General features: G+C 33.7%; 1 protein-coding gene across 3 annotated transcripts in view; it reads right to left on the bottom strand.

Moving 5' to 3' along the window:
* Positions 1-15,493, bottom strand: part of LOC118197132 (long-chain-fatty-acid--CoA ligase 6-like) — a 95,804-nt gene that overhangs the window by 44,419 nt on the left and 35,892 nt on the right. The window contains exon 1 of one of the 3 annotated variants that reach the window (XM_035368632.2): positions 1,292-1,446. The exons of the other annotated variants lie outside the window; for them this stretch is intronic. The gene's annotated coding sequence lies outside the window, so the exon portion shown is untranslated. Of the gene's footprint in view, positions 1-1,291; positions 1,447-15,493 lie in introns of those variants that run through there. 3 annotated transcript variants of the gene reach the window in all.

The following is a 15,493-nucleotide window of genomic DNA, read 5'->3' as shown; positions in this document are numbered from 1 at the left end:
TATTTATTATGGCAAACAAACTGATGAAAGTTCTAAGATTTTAAAGACTAAATCCAGTTTTACATTATTTTCCGTACCACTTAAGATGAACGTGAGTAATGGCCCAAAAATCTACTAATGTAGCTAATTAATTTACACTAATTCAAATCGTATTCTTCTTATATTACACTAATTTAATCTTATTTTTTCGTACTTACCAAAAGATAAAATACTAATAGCTTTGTTTGAGAATACATTACAGTGTAAACAATTCTTTCCCCCCCCCAGCTAAAAATCAGCAAGTCTTTAAAAAAAGGAGGGGCAAGGGGGAAGGGAAGGATGATCGATAAGCATTTAAGACGTGATATAGTTTTTGGTAATTTTCCTCCCGAGGTCATAAACCTTACTAAAATCGAAAAGGTATAGATGCATTTTTTTTTGGCATGCGTCAAACAAAAATTGGTACTTTTCTGTTATCAGGATCGGATTCAGAAATGTATGCATGAATGTATAGATGTGTGTGTTCATGTATGCATGTATTATGCACATACATACACACGGCCACACATACATACGTTTCTGGATCCAATCCCGACACAATACCGAAAAAAATTACTATACCGAACAATACCGAAAAAATTTAATAAATAAAAGAAAGAACAGGCTCTCATTATTTATTCTTGAGTTTTGTCTCACTTGAAATGTTTTCGTAATTTATTTTATTTTTATTTTAAAGTAAGTTTATTTAATGGTTAATTTAACATATTTGTATTGATTGAAATAAATGTCAGAGCGAAAATTTAATATTTGGTTCCAAATGTGTTTGATTACGAAGTGTAACGAACGGAAATTTCTTAGAAATAAAATTTCAATCAGAAAATTAATATAATTTGGAATGGTTCCTTTCGCGTTATTATTATTACCACCACTTATGTGTAGATATCAGCAAATAAAATTTTTAATTTAATTACAAAATTTGTTTTGTCAAAAAACTTTTCGGCTTCTCAGCCATTGTGCATTCCGCATGAAATATCCGTTTGAGACTACTGAATTAAACGGTGCAATGACAACGATAAACTTTCAGACTAAAAAATTAATAAATTTATAATAAAGGAACGATGAAGTGTCCAACAGAGTTACATTTAGAAAGCTCTCCCTTCGATTTGAGTTGGAATCGAAATACTTTGAAATTGCTTCAACTTTAAGTCAATACAAATGCCAAAAATGCTCCCTTTTTTAATTATTTAAAACCCATTATCGACTTTCACCAGTTCGACAAGTAGTGAAAAAGAAATGGAAAAGTATTACTCACCGGTTCACACATGCTAAAAAGACGCGGAAATTCGAAAACGTATTACGTTAAATAATAACTTTGAACAGTAGAAATTTCTATACTGTACTCAACAGGATCTAAAACATGAATACCCTTTGCTGCCACAGGTTGCATGACTACTCCATTTACCTATTCAACACAGTTTTCCCTCTAGAACGTGTTTTTCTTTCAAGTCAAGGCCTACGCGGTTGCTTATTAAAATCACGCCACTTTTGTTGACAAAGGAATATCAGTAAAAAATTTTCAAAGAATAAAGGTTGAGCCATCCGTGTGTGAAAGCAAACAGCAGTTGGAGTGGCTATTTTATCCTCCAGGAAACGTTGGATGAATTACGAAACCGTACCTGTCGATTGATAGATTCTACCTTACAGACAGGGTAAAGCGCAGTTACAATCATTTTCTCAGTAATTCTCTGGTTTTAAAATTAAAATGTGTGTTATGAAAGGGAAAACCGTAAAAGATTTTGAAACATATATTATTTTCCTTAACATCACAATTTCTCGAGGAAAATAAAATGGAAATAAGCAAATAATGAAATACAGCAAACACTGAATTCCATCGGAGTTTAGGGCACCAGCAGACCGCAGAGTTTCAAAGCCATGCATAATTTTTGGCTTCCCCGAAGACTTTACTATTACGTCTGCTGATTATGATCAGAAGCCTTAGTGATACTGGCAACAACAGATTAACAGATATTTTGCATGTTATATATATTGCAGGAAATGAAAGGGGGGCAGACACCTTTGCTAAAACGGCGGCACTTTGGGATGGGACTGTTAATTTTGATATCCAAGTTTTTTTTTAAAAAAAAGACCATTGCTGAAATGGAAAACTGAATTTATACAGAATGAAATTTTTGCTGGGAGTCGTCTAATAAGGAAAAAAAAAAGAGTTAATGAAAAATATAAAGTTAAATAAGAACGTGAATATTATAAATAATGGTTATATAAATCAGGTACTGACTAATCGTGGGCATTTTCCGGCTTATTTTAATCGGTTCCATCTATAGAATAACGATAAATTCTTAATATGTGATAAGTTTGGGGACACCAGGCGAGAAAACAGAAGGGGGAATTTAACACGTTTATATTTATATTCAAATACATCCTAATTACAAGAAAAAAGATGTTCGATTTTACTTTATATTATTTAACGCAATTTTGCCAGCATAAAGGTTTTTTTTTACCAGTACATTTTCTTCCACCAAATTAATATTCATTTTACGCAGAAAGGTGTCTATTACGACAGACATTACATTTACTGAATTTCCATTACATACGAAATACAGGACACATACATTAATTAACATTTCAACAATCTAAAACGTCATAAGAACGTTATGTAAATGATTTGCATTTATTATCTGCTAGCGTTATCCAGATGGGACGAAAGGTTAGAGAAATCTCTCGCAAAAGTAAGGTATCTTACTAGCGACAGACTCTTAAATACTAAAGATATATTAAGAGTATCTAGTGGTAAAGTGAAAACACGGCACACGTTTGGACAGAATATTACAAATAGACTAATGGTATTCAAACTTTATGGCAGTGCAACCCCATGATTTAAATTCAAACATGTTTTGATTCTAACAATACTCAAATTTTTAGGACTTTTATCCATCTCGCGACCCCACTATAAATGTTCTCGACTCCAAATGGTGAGGCATAATTTGAATATCACTGATATAGACGATGAATAAGCGTTCATTTGATATACACCCCCCCCCCCAAAAATGCACTTCTATACCTCCCGTTCTACTGAACCGATTGTCGAAATTTAACTTGCGTTTTCCATGTCTCAAAAGCGCGATTCAGGATATATATTAGATTTATATATAGCATTGTCTAACGTAGGTATTTTGACACAAAATCGGATTTTTTTCTGAAATAACATACCAGTTTTTTTTTCCATATTTCGATTCACTCAAATTATGACTAGATATTAAATTTTGTAATTTTTGGTGAGAAATTTATGGAGAAAGTAAAAAATTTATTTTGGCGCATTTTTTTCAGTTTGCGAACTTTTTAATTTATAGCAACCTACTTTCCTTTCCATTTTTTTTTTTTTTTTTTTTTTCATTGTACAAGAGCGGAAAAAAGGTCATCATTCGTACTTTCAAATAATTTTAACAAAGTGCGTAAACCACATTTGGCGTTATTATTGCTTATAACAAATATGCTAAATTTCAAAACGCGACAATATGTAATATAGCGTATATCTTAGACAATTTTGATTAAAAAACTAACTTTTTGCAGTACATCTACTTTAAGATGATGGTAAAAATTTTTTAGGTTATAATTCGAAATTTCTTTCGAAAAATTTAAAAAAATTATTTGAAAATACAAATTTAAAAAAATTAATCATAAAAATTGGGCGGATTTTATTTGGATTTCAAAATGTGAAAGGAAAAATCAAATAAGTTTAATAAAAAAGTGATATTAATAAATATATACCAAATTCAATTAATACTGTGCAGCTTTTTGAGAGCTAATTTTTAAGAACTATTCGCGCGATCTTTATAAAATTTGGCACTTTGACATAATTTCAGTCGTTAAATCAAAATATGGAAAAAAATATGGTATAAGGTTATATATATAAACCTAATATATATCCTGTGTCCCCCTTTTTTTATGCAAGGTGTACTTTCCTACCGACCCACAAATTTTGCTTCGATATTAGAAATACTTTACAGCACACATTTCTACAAGGAGTTTTCAGAACAGAACATATGCGAAAATAAAAGGTAAGGCTACAGGTTTAGACTTCAATTTTCCTGGGAATATACTATAAATCAATACTTCTTGCAACAAAAACTGGAGGAGAGAGGGGAAGGGGAAAACGGCATGTCTCCTTAGAGGAATGGCATCTGCGTCACCAAAACCTACGCAGGAAATGTGTTTGGCTTCGAAGAGGATTCATTTTTTCACATTTCGCGCATACACTGCATCTACATCTAGAATTATTCTGGCGCCATTACACTGAACGCATTCCCTCAAACGTGAAAATTGTAAATCGTATCCCTCGGCTAGGAAAATAATCATCTTTCGTTATAAAACAAATTAGGCTTCCATTATTCAACGAACTCTGACAACCCACTGCGTCACGCGGCTGCAGCTGTTTGGCTTCCATAGAAGTGCCAGTTGACAGCATTTGATCGGAAACTCAATTCTTCTTTCTACAAAATGTCAAGAAATGCAAAGATTTCGCTATTGCTTTTCTATAGCTGTTGAATCAACATGCATATATATATAAAGAAGAAAGTTTGTGTGTTTATCCTCTAATAACTCAGTCACTACTATAGCTATCGTCACCAAACTCTCTACGATTCTTTTCTGGGTCCTGGAAAAGGTCGACGTCCACTTTTTTCCAAAGAAAAGTAGCTAAAATCAGAGATAGTAATTAAAAACGATCATTTCCGCCCTCACTTTTTTGAGTGGCAACAGTCTCGCAGGCTGGAGATGAAAATCTGCTTTATTTCGAACGTTGTTGCCACTGCTCGCTTTCAAATCCTAGAGTTTGTTAATAAAAAAATTTATCAGTTTTACGACGAAATAAAAATAGAATTGCCAAACATTAAATACATTATTCCCGATGAGAAAAATTCGTGGGAAGCCATTTCACTACTCCCAACTTTGTACGACTTTAATCAGCCGAAATATTAATTAAAAACTGTGAAAACATTAATCATTTTTCCGAGTGGCAACAGTGTCGCGCGTTGGAGATAAAAATGCTTTATTTCGAAAAGTCTTGCTACTGCTCGCTTTCAAATCGTAGTTTGTTAATCCACAATTTGTAAGTTTTACAAAATTTATACATATAAAGAAGGTGTGTTTGTTTGTTGGCGTTATTGATTTCTGATCAATTATGATCCATTTTTTGCCACATTTAATCGACTAAAATTAAATATAGGTCGAAATTGCAAAATGTCGCTTACTTTGCGTCGTTCAAAAATATGAAATGACTGCATTATATAATTCTAATTTACAGCAGATAATTTCGTCGAGGGGTTTTAAGTCGAATTGGCTTGTACCCACGATTATACACGGGGAAAACCATGAAATCTGACGTGCAAGCCAACCCGTTCGCGGGATCTGAGGCCGGATCGAGCTACAGGTAACCAAGAATTTTACTGCTTGACCGCTGGTGGGCCCATTGTAACCCAAAGAATTATATTAAAAGCAGTGAAAATTAACATAAATTAGGTCGGCTTAGTTACAACATGTTCAATGCGGCGAAATTTACTCGGATTAAAACAAAAAGGCCTCTATTTCTCTCACATAACTTTTTGAAGAACTTTATACCAACAGAATGAAACACGAAACAGTTATTGAGCTTTATCTAAATGGAGATTCGCAGAACGAAAAAAAACTCTCTCTCTCAATATATATATTGTTACGAAATGTATAGGCGCGGTAAGATGGCTTCTCCGCAAAGCAGTTTTAGGGTTGCCATAAAATAGCAAGGAATGCAGGGTTACTACATTGGGCGATATTTGGCGACATACCATGGACGGTTGGAGAACCTTCTGGAACGAATTCTTACCGGTTTAGCACAGAATGTTCTCCAACCAAAAGCTACATAAACCCTGCTGGTCGCAGTCAGTCAGTGTGTGTGTGCCTCGTCTAAAGTGCGAGTTAGTATCGAGTGTGTCTTTCATCTAGTTAGTCCGTGCGGAGACAATCGAGTTGACAGCCGGGCAGCGAGTGCCGAGTGGACCGAAAGAGTCAGTGTATCGCGATTAGTGCATCGTTGAGTGAGCGTGTTAAGCTCCGGGAACGACTGAACCGAAGAATCGGGAGCTGTGCTCGTGTGTCGTCAAGTGCATCGCGAGTTGTAGCGTGGAGAGTCTTGAGAGTAGTGGAGTTCCGAGACGACCAAACAGAGTCGGGAGCTGTACTCCGGAAAGCAAAGTCGGGTGCTTTGCAGGAAGCTGCTTCCACCGTTATTGCCTGACAGTGTGAAGGCTGTGGTCGCTGATTGTTCCAGCGTGTCTATAGTAGATCTTCGAGGACGGTAAAAGTGTTTTGGAGCTGTCCTGATTAATATTGATAAATAAAGTGTGTTTCGATACTTCATCCAATGTCGTCTTTATTCACTCCAAATCTACAAACTCCGTACGAACGTGAAGGAAGAAAATAACGTAACAACTGGTGTCAGAAGAAAGAAAATATATATATATAGATAGATAAATTTTGTAAGGTTTAAGTTTTTAACAATTTAGTTAAAGCTACTTTCCTTACAAGTTCATATCAGGATGTGTTTTAAGAATCGCGGATAATGCAAATGAAGGAAGAGCGGTACTTAAGTCGAAGTTCCACCGACTTCGTGAGAGAGCCAGAGATTCTGACTAGCGCGCGTTTGCCTTGTGGCTACACTCTTTCTAAGCTATTACTACGCTCGGTTGTATTTCAGGCCCTTGACAGCTTTGCCAGGCTAAGTAATATTTAAGGACCAACAACTTAGAATTTAGATAGCTTCGACTATATCATTTTAGTTAAGTTTGATTTCTTATTATTTGAGTTTAAGGCCCAAGTGGAGGCTTTGTTGTACGCTCTGAGAAAGGGGCCAACTCTCAAATTCTTATTTTGAGAAATGAAGGATAATTAACCCTTCTTGAGTTTACGTCTCTGTTCCTAAACTCAAGCGATTATTCCCTTACCAGCTCACGAGGTTCCTACACAGTTAGCTGTTAGATAAAGGTTGGAACGCCACAACAGAGTCGTAGCTAGGGTTTTCAGCGCCCAGGGACAACTGAAGATTTCGCGCCCCCTACTGCTTGCCAAGGATGGAAAACATTTAATTCTAAAATGTCGTAACATCAGTTTGGCGCCCCTTGGATTCTGCACCCGGGCAGAGATGCCCCCCTTGCCCCCCTCTAGCTACGGCCCTGCGCCACAACTTCATAAACTTACTCAAACTGTCACTTCAATTTTCGCTGAGTAATACGCTCTCAACATCATTACAACATTTTTTTATGTATCCATGATAAAACTAATGATTATGTTGCCTGGAAACCAACTCAATAATTACTCAAAATTTCCGAAAATTAAAACAGGAACATTGTTTCTGTGATGTAATAATTCTAGAACTTACTACTAAGTTTTTAAGCTGAAAAAGGCAGTTTACACAAATTCAAACGTCCATGTTTATTTATTCCACAGTTTAGTCCACAGAATAATCGGAAACCATAAAAAGTATGAATGGGAAAATAGTTGAGCTTGAAATGCATTCTGGTAAACAGAAAACGAAAAAAATAAATACCTAAAAATAATCATAACATCATTTGCGAAGACCCGAAACCTGAATAACACATTTCATACAAAACGTAAAATAATCTTTCCTTTGAATCTATAAAACATGATAAAATTGCTCGAAAGAGCGAATGAAGAGTCTAATGTTTTGGTTTTAGTTATATGGTCTCACAAAAGTTATCTGATTATATAATGATCAAAAGAGATGAATCCTTTAAAAGTATGCGTCACCGGAATGTACACATACAACAATATTTTCTCTTTTATTTTATTCTTATATAGCACTGCTAATTTCCAATTTTCAACCCTTTTTTTTTTTTTTTTAAATTGAAATTCACCTTTTTATTCCTATTTCTTTCTCTGACATCAATGAAATATTCTCCAACTCTGATAGTTATTAGAAGCAGACCGATATTCTTTGCAATATTTTTGATAAAGTGACATATGATAAAATATCAAACAATAATTTTATTTCTTCTAAATACAGAATCTAATCATGATTTAGAATTTCACAGGACTTCCAGCATCCACCGCACTCTATTTGGAGGTCACTCCTCTAATAATGTACTTTCATAGCCCTTAATAAGAGAAAGCGGAGAAAGGAGAACTTCTGCTCTTGCTCCCGCCTTCACGCTCGAAGCACGTGATGATCAAACTGCTTGTGCCTCTACGTGTCACAAACAACAAACAGCTGACACAATTTTCACCACATCGAACACTTCCACCATGCTCGGCGGACAGAGTATACAATTTCAGAAAATTCGACCGCAAAAAATAAACAAATTACAACAAAAAGTAGGGTTACGTAGAATAAGAAAATGCTCTGCTCTTCAGTCTTCCAACATTTAGTTACGTTTACGTATTGTTGCGTAATCAAGACAATATTTTCACTTGTTTATTTTGAAATAAGAATTTTATTAATCCTACTTTTTTAATTAGTACTGTTTATTTTTCGAAGTGTTTTTGTTTAATTATTGTGTAAAGTATTGCCTCATGACTTTTGTAACTATATTATCTTTTGTTGTATGGCAGCAAAAGTTCTTCCGTAATTCTTCGATATACTTTTTTTTTTGGTGAAATGGTTTTTGGTTTTTTTATATTTCTTTCTTGGCAATAGTGAATCTGTAATGCTTTGAAGTTAAAACACCGTTTTTGATTCTTTAGATGAAACAGGTTGTTTCAGGACGTTCTTTCTTTAAAAATATATAAAATAAATGTTTTGTTTTTGAATTCGTATTATACAAACGCTATTTTGTTCCAACCTAAACATATACAAGTTATTTGCATACCTTTAATGCCATGTAAACGGAAACGCTCACGTAATAAATGTATTACTTTTAATAATTACAGAACTGTAAAATATTTTCCTTTACGAATATTTACGTCTTAGAAGAACATGAACATGTCTTTCCAATGACAGCGTACGCCCGTCTGAAATTCAGCCAGCTGGCTTAATTAATCGAATCTGCATTTTCTTCTAGCGTCAAGGTCAGGACATACTTCCCCGTTTTATTTATAGAATTTCTTGGCAAAACTAGATGGTTCCATACGTAAACAACAGAGAATACCTGATTCAATAACATCGAAAATGGAAGTTCACAATTTTTTTAAACAGTGCAATAAACGTGAATAAAACAAGTTCGGGGGAGAGACTATTCAGTTATCAAAAAGCTGCATTCACTGGATTTCAGCAATGTTAAACTGAATATCAATTATCAAAACAGATATAATGAAGACAAAAGAGATATTTCTAGTTCGAAAAATGTTTTACTGGAAACCCAGTTATTTAGTTATTCATAGTCATGTACGTACGCCAATACAGATGCCACTTGCAAAATTAAATAGAAACTATTTTAGCAAGGTGACCCTCGTCCTCCGCTGCGTTCTGCCTGCAATTCATTACAAAAGATATGCGACAGCATGCTAACTCTTTTCTTTGTAATTCTTACCAGTGATGTGTTTACACCCGTATCTTATCAGTGAGGCGCAGTAGATGTATTTCCATTCTAAATTACTGGACACTTACTAGACTAATAGTACACCATAGTGAAAATTTTAAAATTTTCGAACGATTAACGATACGTTTTAAAATCTTTAAAAAAACTTTCAGATTTTATATTACGTCCAAAAGGGGCGTTTTTTCAACGGTTTCTGTGTTACCTTTATTAATTAAATACCATGTTCTTCGCACTACCGGGAAATTCAATTATACAGCAATATCACAAAATATTTAAAAAGAGCATAAGCGTTAGAATTTCCGATATATAGTCTCGCGCGCTGGAGATAAAAATATTTTTTAGTCCAAAGGGGCTTTGTGCCTGAGGGACTATTATTTTCCTTTTGCGATTTTGCCTCGAATTATTCTGAATGTCCCGTTTCACTTTTCAAGCTGTTGCCACCAAATATTATCGCCCCGTATTATATTTGAAGAACTTAAATACTGAAAAATCTGCACAAACGTATGATGTTTCTTGCATTGTGATAAAACAACAGTACCTACAGCCATCTAATTTTGAATCACGCAATTCTACTGAGAATGTGGGCATCTGGAATTTGATTTATTATCGATTTCATATTTTGTAAAACTTTAACGAATTTTTTTATTCACAAACTCAAGGATTTCAAAGCGAGCCACGGAAACGCTGTATATTCATAAAATAAATAAATAAATAAATAAATAAAATAAAAAATAAAAAAAACTAGCGCGCGAATTCTAAAGATAGGCTCATTTTTAAAATTATTTTGCGGTTTTGCTCTCTTGAACTGAATTTTATGGTTAAGTGTGAAGAACATGATATTTAATAAATAAAGGTAACACACAAAATGCTAAAGAAACGACCCTTTGGACGTAATTTAAAATCTGAAACCTTTCAGATTTTTTTCCCCCTTTTTCGTATAGTGTTGCCATTGCTCGCTTCGAAATCGTTGAGTTTCTTAATCAAAAACTCATAAATGCTTTACAAAATATAAAATAGATAATAAACCAAATTCCAAATTTGGGTTTCCAGATGCCCATGTTCGAGTACAAGACTACGTTATTCAAAATCTGATGCCTCTAGGTACCGCTGTTTTTTCACAGTTCGAGAACCAAACATACATTCATGCAGATTCTTCATTATTTAATGTCTTTAAATATCACGCAGGGTTTTAATATTTGGTGGCAACAATTTGAAAAGTGAACCGCCGTTTTATACTGGATGACGCAAAATGCCAAAACAAAATCAATAGCCCTTTTGGGTAAATTGCCCCTTTGGGCTAAATCCAACGTAATTAACTATGAAGGAAAATACTTTATCCCGACTTCGTCTCATGTTACTCTTCAAAACAAACAACAGCCAATTTGAAGAAAAACAGGTGCAATTTCAGGTGCAGACAACACGCTGTACACCTGCTTAATCTGAATTTACCGTGATAAGTGCGTATCTCATTGGGAAACTCGCATTAAACAAATGTATACTCAATCTTCATAACAACCAACTGGACTGTGGCCTGTATTTTAATCATACATAGGGACAAATCTACAATCTCAACTTTTTTACAGCGATTTCATGTAAATCTCACAAAAGTATTAAAAGTGTGATAAAAAAACTGGATTCGTCAAATGGGATGGATACTTGTAAAGCATAAACAAAAGTAGTATTTTAATGTTCTAATGTTACTGTAACGGCCCTTATTTTCGCGAAGATGAATATATCGGTGATTTCGCGAGGTGAAAATTTCGCGAATTTAATATGAACAGAACCGAAAGTTGAAAAATTTCAAAAGTACCTACGTAAAGTTGAAAAATTCCAAAAGTACATCTTTTGCATAAAACATTTTAAGAAATTTCTTGTACCTTATTACGACAAGCAGAGAGAGCTTCTCGGGCTAGTTCCAGAACAATCTGGTGTAACATTCATTGTTCGACGTTTTTAAGGCACACCAAGATCCTCTTTTTCTGACTGAACTAGAGAAGTTTCCAGTTTTTGTGCCCGCTTCCTGCACAGGAGAGCTCCAACCTTTGGACTTAACTGTAAATGGCGAGTTCAAGCGTTTGCTCAAGAATGAATTTATTGAGTGGTATTCTAATCAGCTTCAATTTCTAGAGGAAAAAGAATTTGTGGACTTGCGAATATTACGACTAAAACCGATTCACGCTTCTTGGCTTGTGCGCGTATTGAAAAGTATTGAAGCCAAACATGAGATAATTTTGAATGGCTTCCAAGAAGCTGGTATAAATAGTTTCTAAGTGAATGAGCCGCCTTCTATTAATTTTATTGTTTTATATTCGACAAATATAGTTGTATATTATTCAAAAAATAGTTATAAGAAAGAAAGTTGTCAAGAAAAAGCTTGTAACTGTGCAGTGCAATAAATCATTAAACTTTGGGTAAGTGAAAAATTTCTGATTTTATATTATTATTTGAGGCGGAAAAAAAAAAAAAAAAGTATTTTGCGAGGCTTAAATTTTCGCGATTACGACGGGCTCGCGAAAATAAGAGCCTTTGCAGTACATATTTTGTACAGATTATAACACTATTTTATTGCTAGAATATATGTTTTCCCCTATAAGATGAGTTATTTTGATCCCAAACGGAAAAAAAGAAAAAGCGCTCTTTTATATGCAATGAATGCTACGCTTGAATATGTTTAAAGTGTATTCGAATAACAATATCGTCATAGGAATCGCCTAACTTCTAAAATTAGAAGTAGACTAGCCTCATGGAAATTCACTATAGACGGTGAACAAAAAAATATATAAAATAACAATTAATTTTAATCCCCCCTTTAAACTTTGCGTGTTACCTTCATTTATTAAATATCATGTTCTTTGTAGTTAAACCATAAAATTCATTTCAACAGCAATGTTACAAAATAATTAAAAAAGAGCATATCTTTAGAATTTCCAATACACAGTCTCGCGCGCTGGGGCTTTTTTTTTTTTTTTTTTTTTTTCTCCCGTACAGTGTGACTATTCGTCGCTTTGAAATCGTTGAGTTTGTTAATCAAAAACTCGTTAAAGTTTTGCGAAACATAAAATAGACAATAGGACAAATTCGAAATTCAAAGTTCCGAGTGTCTATGTTCGATTGGAGGACTAATTTATTCAAAATTGGATGGCTGGCCCTAGGTACCGTTTTTCTTCACAATGCGAGAAATATTCGTGCAGATTCGTCATTATTTAATTTCTTTAAATATAATACAGGGCTCTAATATTTGGTGGAAACAATTTGAAAAATGAAACGCCATCTATAGTGAAACGCCACAAAATGCCAAAACTAAATTAATAAAAATTTTTGGGCTTTAAAAAAAAGTTTTTAAAAATCGCAAAATAATTTTAAAATGAGCGTATTTTTAGAATTTCCGATACACGGTTCCGTGCGCTGGAGGTAAAAATGTTTTTTTCTGCACAACGTTCCTATCGCTCGCTTTGAAATCCTTGAGTTTGTTAATAAAATATTCGTTAAAGTTTTACAAAATATGAAATCGATAATAAAACAATTCCAAATTTCAAATTAGGGCTTCCAGATGCCCATTATTCGCAGTAGGATGACGTCATTCAAAATTGGATGGCTCTAGGTACCGTTGTTTTATCACAATGCAACAAACATACTTACTTTTATGCAGATTCTTCATTATCTTCAAATATAATACAGGGCGATAGTGTTTGGTGGCAACGATTTGAAAAGTGATACAGCCTTTTAAAGTTTTCAACGTAAAATTGCAAAACGAAAACAATAGTCCTTCAGGGACAATGTGCCTTTGGATTAAAAAAACAAGTTGAAGAAATCTGCTTTTACTTTCTCACAACCGCAATAATTAAGAGTTGTTTATTTCTTTTGATTTTTAAAAACTTACGAATGTGAGCAACAAGGAAGTAAACCAGAAACATCATTACCCATTCTCTTTCAGGTTCCATTTACATAAACGGTCATAAATGAATAAACCTAATGTATTTATTTATTACTGTATTTTTAATTCTCAGGGCGAAATGGCGAAGTACGGTGCTAAAGGGGTATTTTGCCGGGAGAAACAAATGAGCCTTTTTCTAAACAAATTTATTTCACTAGTGGCATCGATTTGTAACAGTTCGATGCGGAAGTAACATACTTCATGCAAATCGAATAGATGACCGAACCCATTTGTTTAATATTTAATGTCTCAAAGGCGAGTAACCGAAGGCATCTAACCAAAACAGAACCGTCTGAAATGCTGCATACGCAATTGACAATAATATGTCAAAAAATGGAATAAATTTAGAATATATTTATGTCCATCAAAAATATGCAAAAGATTTAGATGCAGTAGATGCTATAGTAAATAACTATGGTTAGTTTTAATGCTTTTAAATAGATAGCGGTATGCAAACGATAGATTTCAGGTATGCAAGCGGGTTGCAATGTCTATTTAAATCAGCTCAAGCCGTATAATCGAAAAACGAATAAAATAGTTAAGTGTTTGGTATTCATTTAGAAATGTTTAGAAGACTCTGCGCACGAGCCAATCTGGACCTGTTACGAGCTGGTAGTCATGTGGCGATGAAAAATAAAAATGACAAAAACTGTTCTTTATATGGTTTCTGAAATTATGATAAATTTACCAATAATAGTATAATTTTTACACAAAATATTTAACTGAAAGCTCAAAATAAATGTAGGCACTCTTTAAGCACGTCATTTTTTTAGCCCTAGCCCAGAAGGACTTAATTTCGTTTCGGCATTTTGTGACGTTTTATTTTTCAAATTGTAGCCACCAAATCTGATCGCCTTGTATTATATTTAAACAAATTAAATAATGAAGAATCTGCATAAATATATGTATGTTTTTCGCACTGTGATAAAACAGCGGTACCTAGCGGCATCGAATTTTGAATGACGTACGTTTCCACCTGAATATGGACATCTGGAAGCCCTAACTTGGAATATGGAATTTGTTTTATTATCTATTTCATATTTTGTAAAGAATTCATGTGTTTGTGATTAAGAAACTCAAGATTTGAAAGCGAGCATTGGAACACTTTACGGAAAAAAATATTTTTATCTCCAGTGCGCATGACTGTGTATCGGAAATTCAAAAAATACGCTCTTCTTAAATTATTTTGCGATATTGCTGTTGAATTGAATTTTACGGTTTAAGAGCGAACATCATGATATTTAATAAATAAAGGTAACACACAAAACGGGAAAAAAAAAAAAAAAAAAAAAAAAGGCCCCTCTGGGAGTAATATAAATTTTGAAAAACTTTCAGATTTTTCTTCATTTTAATTCTTATTTATTATATAGTATAAAATTAGAAAAGTTTGAAAAACCCTGTAGTAAAATAATAGATATATATGTTAGCTACTTATGTGTTCTGTCTACAATAGTGCGCCAACAATATGTATACAATACTGCGGCAGACATTATAGATTTTAACGCAGAAGACGTGTTCTTCAGAGTGCTGATTCACTGTAAATGAAGATTAAAAATATTTTGGGGGGTGGGGAGGGGAGAACCGTTTCAAAAAACTTAAACAAGATAATGCCACTCTCTTAACCCTTTAACTGTCAAGTTATTTTGATGATTTGCGTACACAAATTGTCAAATTTTTTTATTGCAAAAACCAAATGTTTAGTACAAAATAAAATATACTTAAGTAGTTAAAAACTGATATTTTGACATACATGGGTAAAATTTTTAAAGTTTTGTAGCCACTGCATATTTTCTTTGAGGCGGCTGTCACTCAACATGGCAGTTGCAAAGTTCGCTTCCAGTGGAGCATTATTTTCTAAAAATGAAAAAAATTAACTATTTTCTAAAACATAAATAAATATAAGTGAATACCTATTAGTAGTCCAGTAATTCAGTCTTGTGTGGTACAACTGGAAACACTTTTCCAAGCACAAACCAACTCCACAATCACTACACCAGAATCGTGATTCCTTCCTTATCTTTTCCTCATTTTTATCCTT

Source organism: Stegodyphus dumicola, chromosome 7, assembly GCF_044657685.1.
Source record: "Stegodyphus dumicola isolate Sdum_Otavi_A_Nest chromosome 7, ASM4465768v1".
Lineage (NCBI taxonomy): Eukaryota > Metazoa > Arthropoda > Arachnida > Araneae > Eresidae > Stegodyphus > Stegodyphus dumicola.
Note: the sequence above shows the minus strand (reverse complement) of the source record. Positions and strands in the feature narration are given on the sequence as shown.